The following is a 14,781-nucleotide window of genomic DNA, read 5'->3' as shown; positions in this document are numbered from 1 at the left end:
CCCTCTCTGTTCCAATAATAGTCAGTAAAACCCTGAAAGTAGAAACCAATAAGCAAAAACGCATTGCACTGGTATTTACATATCTGGATATTTCGACATATGATTGAACTGAAAGCTCAAATATACAATTCCATTATTTTGTACAGAGAAGATTTATTAATATTTTTAGAAATCGAATTACGACATTGTGATATATTAAATGATATATTGACAAGAACTACCAAAGGTTCAACCATTTCTTAAGCTTTGAAATTTTAAACAACTCTTTACAAATTTTTATTTTACGAAATTCCGAAACTTCTAATCACTAAGTAGAAATTTTTGAGACTCCGGCCCAATGTAAAAACGTACGTGTCTCAGCGCCTAATGTATTCGTACATTTTATTTGAATTTAATTTTATTTATTATCATAAATAATCATACAACTCAGAATAAAAGAAAAAGTCTGTAATCGAATCATCACTTGCTTTTGAGCAACTTTAAAATTAAAGGCTTTCCAGATTTTTGTAATCTTGTATATTTTGGATGATTCTTAATGATATATGTATTATGGTGTATACAGGAAGTCTCTGAAGATGTTGGGCTGACCGTGTCGGACCATTTGCACAGTCTTATGCATTTGACAGCACGTTTCACTGCATTCAACAGTCCTTCTGCTCAAGAAATCATCATCCCCAAGCCGATGAATTCGGTTCATCAGGCATAAAGATGTTACCGTATTTTAACAAGTAAGAAAACAAATAACACAGATATTAATTTCTCAAAATAAATCGAGGAAAATTCAACAAAGAGTCTGACTAAGCTTATGTTCGGCCCGTAAATCGGAAAGGTTGAAGTCTTTCGTGTTGAAGATTTCTAAATGGTGAAAACCTTGCTCTTGCCCCCGGTAATCACAAGTTTTATCAAAATGAGCATGCCCACACGTGCGTTAGTCTTTTCCACATTTTTTGGTATTTGCCTGGCCATTGGCCTGCAACTTGTTAGCATGACCACAAACCACTGGGTACGAGCCAACCCATGAAGACCCACTTCATCAGAAGCTAAAGGCGATGTCAATTTGGACTTTTCTATGGAAACCAGCACCTAAGCCTCGGATTTGGAGTACGCATCTATCGAGTTGATAGTGATGATGAGAACGGCGACATAAGCTTTTGGCTTTGGCTTCTTACGACTTTGGGCACTGGATTTGGCCTCTTAGCCTGTGCCGTGGCTGCCTTTGCTGCCGTCCTAAAGTCTGCCTCGGCAGCCAAAAGAGGCAGCACTATGGTTCTGCCTTTAACTGCCAATATATCAGCCGCGGGAGCGCAGGTTGTGGCCTGTGTTGCATGGCTAGTGCAGTTCTACCACTATCTCATACACAACGTGCTTCTCACCGAGCACCAGCAGCAACACTGGTATAGCACTGGGCTGGCTTCTCTGGGCTATAGCTTCTGCTTGGTCGTGATTTCCACCAATGTGGTGCTGCTCAACATAACGATTCTCCGTTATGCCAGACGCCGGGAGAGCCGCGATCGCCGTCTACGCTTGGAGCCGGAAAGCAAGGACAAGCATCAGGCCGCCATAATACTGTACTAGGAAAGACAGCAGGAAGCAATCCTAAATGGACCTCAAATAATCTACTCGAATATGGGGAAGAGTAGCGACCACCAAGTAATCTCAGTGGCTCAAATGCTTGTGCCTTACTTGACGTCTTTGCTTGCCGAGAAGAAGGCCCACACACATACTTACACCAACATATACCGCATACGCACATATTTATATATATACTACCTATATTTACCGAATATTTATATACCTGAGCGTCCGGCTGATGTCTGAAAAGCATTTTCAAGTGCATGAACAAACTTGACGGAACAAAGCATTTGATTATCTCTTTATGCTTGTACAACTACCTACATACACTATATACAATTTACATACTCGAATGACCTTTACTCTACTTTACCATACTCTATTTTCGATACTTTGTACGTACATATATACATACATATACATGTGGGATTTGGTGGGAAGCCACAGAGAGCAACAGAGTCTGTATAGATAACAGAGGAAGTAACAGAGAGAGAGAGACTAGAAGCGGCCGTCGAACAAAGAGAGGAGAGAACACAGCCTCAACGATCGACGCCATTTAATTCGGTGCCAAAGTCTCACTCAGCCACACGCAAATTACGAGCGCAAATATTTGTATTAATCAAAATATACTTAAAGCACAGCGACCGTTGTAATCATAACTAATCTTAAATAATATTCATAAATAAAGACTAATTATAATAAAACCTGGCGTCCTGGACTGAAGTACAACTACGGAAAATCCGGGGCCACATATGTACATATATACATTGGCGAGCACATGTGGATACATGTTTATCACTTTTCACTTCAAACGCCTGTAAAATCTCTAAAAAATAAATCAATCCTTGTGATTTTTTGTATTATAGATTCTTTAATTTAGTGAGAAAGAAAAAAACAATAGTTTCAATTCAAAGAGATCGTTTTCCTTAAGAGATTTTAATTTGTTAAAAAAAAGTGCATGTATCCACTTATGCACGTTTAAAATTGTTTCACTTTATTAATTTTTTAAAAATATTTGTTCGAATGGGCCTTAGGTTTTATCATATTCCAAATAAGTTTTGGCATACTCTCGACTAAATTTAGTAGGTGCTTGCAAGATATCATGCGCCACTCCGACTTCACGCGCTCCCAAAGACTCAGCCAATCCCTTTGGTGCAGACTCCTACTTTTCCAATGTTTTTTAAACAGAGCCCATTGATTTTCAATGGGATGTAGATCTGGGCTATTCAGTAGGCCACTGGATTAAGTGAAAACTCGAGTTATTGGGACGATTTTTCACGAATTTAGCCTTGTGCATCGGGCTACCGTCTTGCTATAAAGTGATCTCGGATGTAAGGAAGACACAAATGTCTATAAAATTTGACAAAATGGGTTCCTAAATATGAAGATAATAATCTTTCTTCATTATTCTATAGTACAAACTTATGTACATCATCATATTTCCAAGGATGTCGTCCAACAATATAGAAGCACGAAGTATAGAGGGGAACTTGGTGAGATAATAAAGCCTGTTATCGATACCGGCTAACAGCCAGGTACAGCGCTCTCTGACAGCGCTCTGAGACGTTATCGCGCAGTTATCACAATCCACACCGCTCTCAGCCGGGCTCCGCTTGTAAGCGAGAGCTCACATAGTGGCAGATACGTTCGCACGCCCTTTTCAACCGGCCGTGTACATACAACCCGAATACCAAAGTGACATAGACTACAGACTACATATATATACAGCACGTTCATTTCTTCTTTCGACTGGGATTTCGGACTCATTCTGCATTTTCGTACTCTTCATTGGATACCTACGTCTCGATCAGCCCTCCTACAAACACTTTTAACTCAAGACTTCAAAACTTTGCTTAAGCCAGCGAAAATAACAGACTGACAAGTGCTGCAAAAAAGGAGGAATCTTCGTTTCAACTTTTGCTGCTTCATCAATTCATTTACGATATTAAAAACGGAAATCATAATAAAAGAAATCACAAAACAAACTTTGGCAAGTCTCAGACCAATTAAAAGAAAGCACAACAAAGTTTCGAATAAAATATGAAAGAGTTGCACAACCTGCAGGAGAAGAAGGAAAACCAACTTTGAAATAATCCCGTTAAGCGAGACAAGACAATTAATAATCGCAGAAAATCGGAGAGGCAGAGGAAAAGTGGGGGTCTCAGTGGGAAAATGTTGGCGCTAAAATACGAGTATATATGGACAGGCCCTGTCAAATTCCCTGCGATGCCACTTGATAATTTTGTTCTCCGCATCGCTTAGTGCTGCTTTGAACTCTCACTCAACGAGTATCCCCTAGTAGAAAATGCAATAGAGGAGGTCCTGGACACGTCACCGTCTATGGCGCCAGCCAGTAATGTCAGCAGCATAACAGGATAACTGTCGAATGAATTGATATTGTTTACTTTTAATTAAAAACAATTTGCTTCGCTGGCTTTCTTGCCACAGCACTGAATCGAGCAGGGCCGCCGCCCAGGACACCATCATCGATGCCGCTGCTGATGCCAACAAGAAACCAACCCCATACTCCAAGACCCATCCTCCAACCTCAACCTCAACCCCAACCTCAACAAACTGCAACTGCTGCAGCCCAAGCTGCCCGAGTCGAGCGTGTGCTGAGCTTTCCCCTCCGACTGACAATACTATCCGTTCAGTCCCTGCCCTCTGATGTCTCTTCGTCCTATTTTGGTAATGAAAATCAAACTGTTCATGTGAAAGGTTCATGGCTGCCGCTTGCTCTTGATATGATTGCTCATCTCACTGGCAATTTGAGGCGCTGCCAGGTCAATGATGCCTGAGCAGAAGGCACCGACTACAGGTAAAACGTGATTGACATTTGTAAGAGGCAAACGAAGTATGGGTTTACCCCACTACAACCTCAAAATTAAAAGGCACTTTCCGTGCTGTAGTTAATGAAAGAACATCCATGCCAGCTCTGAAGTAACCGAAGTCATTTTTGTTTGAATAATTTAGGGAAGTTTTTCTTTTTTAGATGTTGTCTATTCGAATTGCCTTTTTTCATAAAATGCTGCTTGTACTATCTTAAGATGACTTCATACAAACCACAAACATATGTATATCCGTGATGTCGAACGATTTTCGCTGCTTTGTACAATCAATTCTCGCCATTGAATCACTTAGACTATTCCTCACATTTGTATGTCTTTCTTTCCACCACAAAGCATAGATACATATAATCTGAAAATGTTAAGTCCCTTTAATAGCGTCTTCTAATTAGAGCCCCAAAGCGAGAGCTAAAACCCTTTCTTAATGGTTCGAGAATAAGTTTTTCCCACCTACACAATCACCTGGCAAAGGTGTTTAGTTGTGAAAAAAGTGTACCAAGAAATTGATGCCAAGAAAAGTTTTCTGGCTCAAGGTGAACAAAAGTCGCATTCTATAGACTGAGCCGAAAAAGTTACCCGTAGTTTCAGGGAGGCCTACTATCTCTTTAAAGTTTCAGCCTGCCTAGATAAGGTCTGCTGCTCGGGGAAAACTTTTACATTCATTTAAAAATTAATTAAACGTTTCGTGCTCCTCTCTGGCTGGTCCAGCGACACCTCAATTTCCAAAGCTTGTGGGCGCTTCGATTCGATTCAGGCCAAGGACAATGGCAACATTTAATTGGAGATCTCGATAATAATTGGCCACAAGCGGCTTAAGGTCTGGCAAGTTGAATCTCATCGCACTGCTCTGTGAGTACTTTGTACTGAAACTGAACTAAAAAATGCCCACAAATATCCATGACTCTGTGGTCGTAGTCTGATGCGGCTTTAGAAAACTTAGCGCTTGCGAGTGAAACTTTTACGCAGACAGATGACTGCACTAAGGCCAGATACACAATATAAGTCTATATAAAAATATAAGTACATATATTCTCTGTCTGTCTCCGCCTTCCCATTGTTCGACTTAGTTTAAGCGGCTTAGACATCCCTCTTGTGTTTGTGTCTGAGTCTCATTGATATAATTTCTGTCAAACTTCTAAGCCAATAAATAGTAATAAATATATATGAGAAGGCCAGACAAACTGATTGAGAATTATAGGGAAAACCCTGGCAATGGACAGTCATCCAAAACCAAATTGATAATCCCCGTGGGCATTCGACTGCGGTTAGAGCCGCACTAATTAGCACAGCTCCTGTATTACTAAACTGACCGTAAGCATAATACTCGTACGCCGAATCCGAAAACTGAGTCAAATCAAACCATAAAATTAAACTGCAAGCCCGACAAAATATACATTCGAAATCCGACAATACATTTTGATTGATAAACTCGCTCAATGGCATGATGGTGCCCAAACTGTGTGTAATGAAGTTGTCGGCCCCCATCCCAACCATCCAATCGGCAATACCTCATGCAATTTGCAGCAGATCAATGCAAACATCGTGTGGGTGGGCGAATGTATAATATGCTTTGTAAATAGTTTGCTTAGATTTTGGCAACGAAATAAATTGCAATAATTATGCTGGAAACTGCATACTCGTGCTCGTGTGCATGGATTGTGGGGAGGAAGACAATGGGACTGGCAGCCAGTCCTGCGGCAGCCATCGGAAAACAGTTTCGAATAAATACAACGTAATTATTGAGCCATACAATGAACTCGTACCCTTACCCCACGCACACATACACACACATACAGATCCGTATACACACACGTATACAGTTGCACAGTCTCGTATGCAATCATGAATTTTGTAATTGTATTTGGGAAGCTGTTAATCACAAAATGCGCGGCCTATGCAAATATCACAGCCAGGTAGGACTGCAAGTGTGTCTCGCACACAATCCCCACTCTGAATGGTTAATGCGCTTACCAGATGTTTAGGTGTCTTCATTACGCGTATCCAATTTTAAGGAAAATTTGGGCAACATTTATGAGCAACCATTTTCCGGATTGCAAAGAAACGTTCATTCTTTTAATCTGTCTACGATGCATTATAGTAAAGGTACGAATAGAATTCGATTGTGTTCATTTTATGTCTATTTTATGCAGTCTTTCCTTATGCTATTGTATATACAGATTTCCCTTGCGATTTATTTACTCACACTATATATAAATCGGGGGTAGTCATGATGAACACTGAGTTCCTTGATTTAATCACTATTTTATGCAATATAATTCCATTTTCCCTTTCGACAACTTTTAGCCAAGTATCCATTCTTTGTGTAAATATTTAATATGGGCGAATAAGCGTATCCAAATGTCGTCTAATAGTTGACTTCTATTAGAGTGCCCTTGTGTTGGCATAAATATTTTATCACTTTATTATAGAAAATCCAATGCATACTCTTGGTACTTTAGCCGGGGCAATTTGCATATGGTCCGTTGCCCGGTGGCTGGCATATTTAGAAATTAACCAAATATGCCGCTGATTTGTTGCAAATTCTGTTAATTTATTTGTTTATTGAATTTACAACAGATTCGAGCGCCTCTGTCGGTAACACTGCCACATATGGTAAAATAAGTAAACGTATGCAAATTTTGTTACCACCTTTATGAAAATCTATTATATACGGCCTGCCCCCGCCTGACATTAAGCTTGCTTGCCACTGGCTGCTGTCAACATCATGACATCAAATTTATACGCAGAGCAAATTTTAATTAGAAAATCCGTAAAAATTTATGAAATATTTGCGAAAATTTCAGCTGGCTCACACAAATATTCCGATTGTTTGCTGATTTTTGACAACGCATCATGAAATGTCATAACTGCTGACAGAATTTTTGCATATGATAGATAGATCATGACACATGCGATTTCATAAATACAACATTTACACAAAAGTGCAAACGGGTGAGGGTTAAAATACAAGCGCTGGCCGCGACAATTTTATGGAATAATCATACCATTTTTTGTTGTCAGATGATAAAGAACACGGTTTAAAGGTAGATTGTTCTACCTCATACCGAAAAACTTCAACATGATTTAAGGTTCAATATTAAAGTAGGGAAATTAAAACCATTTTTTGATTTTCAATAGTAAATATAGCGGCAGAACAATAGCAAAAGATGTGCGGATGGGATAGCGAAAGCAAGATTTAACGACGAGTTGAACGATTCAATAGGGCATCGATTGAAGGGGTGGGTGCGGTTCAGAGCTGTGTCAGATTGAAGATCAATTGGAAGATATGAGAGAAGTGAATGCTAGATCAGGACTATCCAAGGACAGGCGGGCAACCAAAGCTCGACAGATCACGAAAGCGATAGCGGAAGCGAAAGAAAGAAAGGCGAGAGAGCTGCATGGACTCTGGCGTGCGTGGGCGTATACTCGTATATGAATGAGTGTATGTAGGTCACAGTTCGGTACAGTGGACAGTGCACACTGCACCACTGTGTTAACCAACAGTAAAAATTAATACTAGTTTTTGATATCTGAAAATGACTGGATAATAATTATCTCTTATGGATGGATATCTTCTCAATTACTTAGTTCATGGCTTGAACAAATTCAACTGCACTGTAGCAAGTATATCTGCCGATTAATTTGATTCCTACGATTAGCTAATCAAAGTGGAAGTCAGTTTGTTACGATTCCCTAGCCACGTTTGGTCCGCCGCCCAGCAGACCCATACTCCGATTGAGTTAGGGATAAAGCCGAGGATGCCAAAAGGTGTGAATCGGTTATCGTTGGTGATAAAAGGCTTAGCACGCCCCTCCGACCCAGCTCCGTGTGTTTTTTCCTGAGAAATGCCTCCCCTGGGTGACGTATGCGTAATGTGCATGGCAAGCAGTTTCCGATGCCGATGCCGATGCTGATGTTGCTGCTACTCCAGCCCCTGCTGTTGCTATGTTGCCACAAAATTCAATCAATATAATTGCAACACTTTAGCTAAGGACTTTGACGATGATACACTCGCACACGCACACATGCCCGTTCACACACACACACTAATACACATTAAGGTAACTGTAACTATGACAAAGTACGTAAACAATGTAAACCGTTTCAAATTTATACGTCAACCCCAAAAACTTGCCCCCAAGGAGTCGGCGACAGCAGTAGAAGCAGCAGCAACTGATGACGAGCTAAAAAAGGACCAAGGCATGAACCTGTAAATATTCGTGTGAGAGTATCTATGTGAGTTTCGGGGTTTGTATGTATGCTTTTGTGTGTATGGGCGGAAGGGTGTTACGTGGGTGCAGGGGTGGAGAGCCAACAGGCAGGCACAAAGTGCGTGTATTTTTGCTTAGAAGTTTATGCACTTAATTAAGCCTCTAAAAACTTACGTGCTACAAGAGAAAGAGAGAGCGAAAGCAGTAGAGCAAGAAACGGAGACACGGAGATACGGAGTGAGCAGCAGATAGAAAGAGACACACACAATGTTGTACGGGATGGTGGTTCGGGTCCATGGCACATAGTTTGTCATTTCTTTGAGTGGGCGCAAAATATGTTTACTCTGTCGCGGACAATTTTCCAACTCAACTTTGTCCCACAGCCGCACACCCACAGATCGTGGAAAGCAAAAGAAAAGTTCAGGATGTGAAAAGCGAAGTGAACTTGTAGCCACAGCTGTGACTTTGAAAATACATTCAATCATTTTCGAAAGTTTTCCGGGCCATGTGCATACACGCCCTCGTAGAGAGCTTCGAGGAACTGGTCCCGCCGCACGAAGTAAATCTAATTAAAATTCAATTTATCAATCAACAATACTCGCACACAATGTTTACTTCAAAATACGGTCAACTAACTAATTTGCTTAATGGTCCCGGGTCACGTTACGCTTACGCCTAATTAAAATAACCAATTGGCTTAATTTTTGCGGCGGTCAGCATTTAATAAATTCCGTTTTTAGCGGCCAATAAATTTCACAGAAATTAAAATGCTCATTAATAGTGTCAGTCCTAGTGCCGAAAGGGGGAATGGGAGAGGCAGAGATGCGCTCTATGGGTAAACAATGCAGGGTAATTAGTCGGTCGAAAAATGTCGAAATGTCAGGACATTTTTTGTGTCATATTTATTCGTATTAGTCGAAGTCGATTTCTAATCCCATTATCTAATCCTCCAGTAAGTAAAACAAGTATTTTTTCTATTCTATATTTCTGTTACTGTTTACTCCCGAAGAACTGGTGAGTACCAGAAGGTTTCGCTTTCTAGGGATAGTCGAGGCACCAGGAAGTTTGGCCTCTGAGGACAGCTCCTTTTCAAATGTTTGAGTTTAAGAATTTTGATTAAGTTCGTCTCCGATGTTCATCATTGAATAGAGAGAGTTATGGCATTGCATCAGACATACTCGTAGAATAAAGTTTAGAAACACTCTTTATATTCTTTCCCATTTCCTTTCGCTGGCAAACACGCTTTATATTCTCTCCAGCTGCTGATTAGAGAAAGCAAACCTCACGTACTGCACATTCGCCTTGAACTTCCTGCAAGCGTGTTGTTGTTTGTTCCAGCATTATGCCATTCCTTTATTTTTCTATAAATCTATTTGAAATGCAACTTTTGCGCCAACGCATAAATCTTCAGCACAAATGGCAAACAAGCGCTCGGAGGCGGCCAAGGGCGAGAAAAGAAGGCAGCAAAGCGTGGCTGCGACGGCAGCTCAAGCATATGTTGTGCCACTCCATATAGAGACACCATACTTATATATACATATGTACTTGTTCTGTGCGTTTGTATCTAGATAGATGTTTGTATATATTGTCGCAACATCAGTCAGGATTAGTTGTAGAAGTTTACTAGTACGAGTAGTCGCAGTCGTCTTGCCGCTCTCGTTCCCATCTTGTTTGCCATGCTGTAACCGTCACGCAGTACGCTCCAACATGGTGCCAGTTTTACCCTCTCCCTCCCCGCCGAGCATGGCCCACACCCCATTCACTGCTGTTAGCCTTGTCCTTGTTGTGTCTTGTCTTGTTGAAGTTTCGTGAGCCAACGTTGTTGTTATACCCTTTCAACGGGTAATCATTACGCCTAGATGTCTCCTATTCACAGATATTGACCCCATATATTCTCCATATAATACTGATGTGTCCAGTCGATCTCAAGCTAAGAGAACAGATGTTTGTATGATATATCAACATTGGGTTTGATTATAAGAGAAGATAGGGGAACAAACCACCTATCGATCTGCAAAGGTACCTAAGGCCTCGACCCGAAGCTACCCTATCTTTCCTGATGTGACTTGGTTTTGCTGTTTGTGCTGTCTATCTGAGTGTGTTTTTGTGTGAGAGTGAGTGTTCTTCTGCGTGTGTGCAAAAAGCTGCTCGCATTTTGTTTGTTCAACTCATTCTCGTTTCCGTTTATGTATGTATGTATGTGTATTTGACGGGGCCAAAATAATTAGTAAAAAAATTGTGGCAAAGTTCTATTAAATGCAAAATTGAATTGTTTCGAAAAACTGCAAACCTGCCTTAGGCACTTAGTTAATGAGTCACCTATCACATTATCACCTCGTCGATCATCTAACATATGATGCTCATTACGGCCTTGAAATCTCCCAACCATTATCAGCTCTGTGCTCTTGGGCACATATAAAAATCCTTAAAACTAACAACACCACATTCTGGATTAATTTAGCTTGAATGACTTGAGGATATTTTATCTTTCCCCAATATATTTTCGGAACAAAAGATTGTGTGTCAATGTTATTTTATCATTCATTAATCTATGAAATTGAACAAAACTTAAACGAGTTCGTACGTGGTACTTATATACCCGATACTCATTATTATATACTAATACATGTATATTAATTCATTTTATACAAAAGACCCGGACTAGGTTTCGGAGCCGATAGAATTCGAATACTTAGAATATTGCATCTTTTTAGATAGCGTATATTGCGCCACAACTGTCTTTCTCTCTTCCTTTCTCTATTAGCTGAAAACATAATTCAAAAAAAAAATACTGCAACGAAACAAAAAAGGACTTTCTAAAATATTTACAAATAAATAAAAAGATTAACTTTAATTCCTGTCTAGGAGAGCAACGATAGATACTGAGAGGGTGGGGCCAGTAGGGTGAAAAAAGCAAGGAGTAACAAGCAGCCATGGAAATAACCGCCGAGCAAACTTTGCCAGCTGTATTACATTACGCCTTTAATTTCATTACAAGACCAGAGAGGAGGAGGCGGCACGCCGGAGCGGAGGTGGTCCATAAAACAGAAGGAAACACTTGTAAAGTCGGGCCATGAGAGTGGTGGGACGGGGACCCAGTGGAGGGACGAGCTCATGTTCCATGGCGCCTCGTCCGACATTGCAGCCCAGCATGAGGCTTGATGTTGCTCCTGGTCCTGCTGCTCCGGATGATGATGACAGGGGTGGAGCAGCAAAGGCAGCGAGAACAGCATCAGAGCCAGCAGGATCGAGAGGCGTTTGGCGGGTTAGAGTTTATTATTTAATACTTGGAACGTCATGCGTTGAAATTAGCAGTCATAAATCAATGAAACGACCCGCACAAGTCCACAATTAGCCAGCTAGCTATCCCAGCACGGAGATCGCGACAAACGCCCCAAGTTATACGAACTAGCTTTTTGGGCTAATTAATTTTTATGTTCCCCATCCTCCTTCAGATACAATTTGATGCCCAGACTGTTTCAGTGCATTATTTAAACACAGAGCGAGTCCGACAGCTCGGACATGCCTTGAGATGAGTTCATTCTTCCTAAATTGCTTAAAGTAATTTTGTTGGTCCTTGTAGTTGGTTGTCGTTTTAAATTTCAGATTTGGCCAAAGTCGTCTTATATCGCAAAGCTGGTTCATAGGTAAAATTAATTTCAGTTTCACGAACGCATCATCGTTATACTTAAATCAAATTTGTTCTTTTTTGACGTACCTGGAATAGAGAATATTTCTTCATCTTCTTCTTAGCATGTTCAAGAAAGAGATATGTATATGTATGTAATATAGTTCAATCTTATGTTAACTACACAATTCAGAAAAATGTACATATTTACTTCTTTTGTAACTCATCAGTGAATTGTTGTAGCTAGAACAAACTCCCTTAAGATTTTCCTGTCTTTCAGCCATAAACCGAAAGAAATTTATGCAATTTTCCGAATTCCCACATAGGTAATAACATTTATGTCGACAAACGTTCAGGGAGAGAAAACAATAGTAGCAAACTCCACAAACGGAAGAACAGAATCTATGCCGAGACCGAATTGGTTTCGCAAAATACCAACACAAAATACCCCCCTCCCAGACCAATCTGTGCATAAAATGTTTTAAATGAAAAACTAAAACTTTTGGTTTTCCCATTTGTTTGCATGCGTGCGTGGAACAGCATCGAACGGTTGAGGATTGCATTTGGGTTTTATGGAAAATTTCTTGTATTTTGTAACCAAAGTTCTGAATTCCCCAATGCCTGGCTCCAGTCGTGGCCCAGGTAAACCGAGTCAAGGCTGCAGTGCTCTTTTGTATCACTTTGCATGGAGTGAAGTATGCAATTTTGTACATAGTTTCTTATTGAACTAATTGTTGCTGTCATGGGGAAATTGGTAAAGAGGAAGATTTCTCTCTTCATCAGAATTAATAATAAAGTTATATCCTCTGTACTCCGATTTTCAGCAGTGTTGAAAATGGCTAGCCTTCGAGACCTGGCAGAAGTGCCTTCTTCGGAACTGGAAGTTTCGTTGTATATCAGTGCGGAATACGACTATAAACAGTGTAAGTGTAGTGAAAAATGTACAACAGGTTGTATAAATTATTAAAGCCATCCCATTCCTTACTTTTTTCCTAGCTAAGACCCTAGCATGATTATATAATCTGCACATTTGCAGACAATAAAGTTCTTTCTGGCTACTTTGTAAGCCAGAGAAACGTACAGAAATTGCATTATCACGCTGCACACAGCTAATTTTCAGGGGTAGGAGAGAGAGGGAGACACAGACAGAGAGACACAAAAAGAGGCCAAAAGGAAGAGTAAACTGAATTATATTTTCACAATAAACTTGGCAGCCGCCGCCGTCTCTCTCTATATTTGTTTGTTCGTTTGTCTGTTGTTACGAGTATCTGCAGCTCTGCGGGCAATAATAATAAGATGCAAACAAAATACTTCCTCCTCCAACATTCCACCCCACATCCACGTCCTATCCGGCAAACTGCAGTACGTGCAGCGCAAGGAGGCGCACAAGAGTGTGCTGGAAATGGAAAAAAATGAAAGCCGAGGCGGCTTACTGCGGTTCGATAGGTGAGGGGCTGACTAGAGGCAGGGGTGGTGAAGCTGCATATAAAGAAATTTACATAGATTTGTGAAAGTAATAAGCAAAATGTGACTGCGAAATCCAATTTATAATGAGAAAAGTAGTGCGAATTGTCTGTGGCTGTAGCTGTGGCTGTGGCTACAAAAAATATTGCACCATATTTCTAGGCGTATTTATGGTTTGCGCTTAGTTTTGCTCCGAAAAGAGAGAGGGAATGAAAAGCGAGCGCGTGCTAAAATTATGCAATACAATTATGCGAACAGGCCTGCAACTCTGTATTCCCGTCTGTGTGAGTGTGGTTTTCGAGCGTGTGTGTGTGTTTGTGTGTGTGTGTGTGCTTTGTGCCTCAGAACGTGACTTGTTTTGTGGGACTTACGTTTGGGATCCCAAAATTTGTTTGCAGATGTTTTTCCATCTCTTATTCTCGGTGTTGTTTTTGTTGTTCGTGCGCCGCCATAAAAGGATTTGTTTCGAGAACTATACAGAAGTTTTCACTTCCGTGTCGTACAGTTGGCAAGTGGACTCAAATGAAAGATTCAAAGCATTCCACTGGTTTTGTTATAAAATAGATTTCCTGGGCTAGCGGAATTCTCTTGCCAAATACAGATCTTACATATTTGGAGATACTAAACAGAATGCAGCCACAACCATTTTGCAAGTTAAACTGCTTTTTATTGGAATATCGTTACACAATTACCAAATAATTTTTCAAATGTCTGATGCTCTAGTTTTCTTCGGCTGTGCTGTCAATTTTCCTGTTTTCTCAGTCATTTAAAATTAATTTTCAACACGCGCAAGAAAGTATGCTATAATTCACACGTAGCACAAACAGACCAACCGGACTGTCCGCGAGGGGAGATTGTGAGACTGGAAAGCTGGGAGGCTGGGAGACTGGGACGGTACTGCATTCCCCAACAGGGAGATCTGTTTACAATTCATAAGCAATTTCGGGCTGGGGACAAGTCGCTGTGAGCCAAGCTGTACATATTTCCCATGCCGGAAAATGAGCCTCTGCACACGATTTTTAATTATTTTGTTGCATTTTCATTTCGGTTTTGTGCTGTG

At 40.6% G+C, this 14,781-nt stretch overlaps 1 pseudogene; it reads left to right on the top strand.

The window, feature by feature from the left end:
• The first annotated feature begins 859 nt into the window (after positions 1–859).
• LOC6602448 lies at positions 860–1,575 on the top strand (annotated as a pseudogene).
• Positions 1,576–14,781: the final 13,206 nt, after the last annotated feature.

Source organism: Drosophila persimilis, unplaced genomic scaffold (assembly GCF_003286085.1).
Source record: "Drosophila persimilis strain 14011-0111.01,24,50 unplaced genomic scaffold, DperRS2 tig00000124-arrow-pilon, whole genome shotgun sequence".
Classification (NCBI taxonomy): domain Eukaryota; kingdom Metazoa; phylum Arthropoda; class Insecta; order Diptera; family Drosophilidae; genus Drosophila; species Drosophila persimilis.
Note: the sequence above shows the minus strand (reverse complement) of the source record. Positions and strands in the feature narration are given on the sequence as shown.